The sequence below is a fragment of the Octopus bimaculoides genome, chromosome 22 (genome assembly GCF_001194135.2).
Source record: "Octopus bimaculoides isolate UCB-OBI-ISO-001 chromosome 22, ASM119413v2, whole genome shotgun sequence".
Lineage (NCBI taxonomy): Eukaryota > Metazoa > Mollusca > Cephalopoda > Octopoda > Octopodidae > Octopus > Octopus bimaculoides.
This window is the reverse complement of record NC_069002.1, coordinates 24670553-24671268: the sequence shown is the minus strand read 5'-3', so window position 1 is coordinate 24671268 and position 716 is coordinate 24670553.

The following is a 716-nucleotide window of genomic DNA, read 5'->3' as shown; positions in this document are numbered from 1 at the left end:
CCAACATCGCTTGATATCCGATGCTGGTGTGTTTACGTCCCCGTAACTTAGCGGTTCGGCAAAAAGACACCGATATAATAAGTACTAAGCTTACAAAGAATAAGTTCTGGGGTCGATTTGTTCATCTAAAAGGTGGTGCCCCTGCATGGCCGCAGTCAAATGACTAAAACAAGTAAAAAAAATAAACGAATAAAAGAATATATATATATATATATATCATACAAATAATATATGAGTATATGCATATATACGTACATGTAAGTTTCTGTACAGTCTCCAATTGCTAGATGTACTTTATATTTCTAACCTCAATTGTTAATATGACATGGTATGTCATAAGTATCTGTATATTGTGGTTTTTGCCAATTTAGTTATAAAATAAACAAATTAATCAACGGAATACATATCGATGGATACCGCATATTCTTCTCCATTTTCTCATTGCTATGTAAATATATATATTGCCAAAACTAGGCCGTAACAGCTGTAAGATTAAACTTCTGTTCATCCTCTAATTCCTTATGTACTTTGTACTTCTATATGTAAACCATGTTGGCAAAATAACATAGTCTGCCATGGACACCTGTGCTTTGGTTCTTTCTTTCTTTTTCTTTTCTTCCTCTCTTTTGTCACTTTTGCTATGAATTAAATTAATGAATTCAACGGGATACACCGTCTGCAAGTAGTTGGGTTCAGCATATTATCCTCCATTTTCT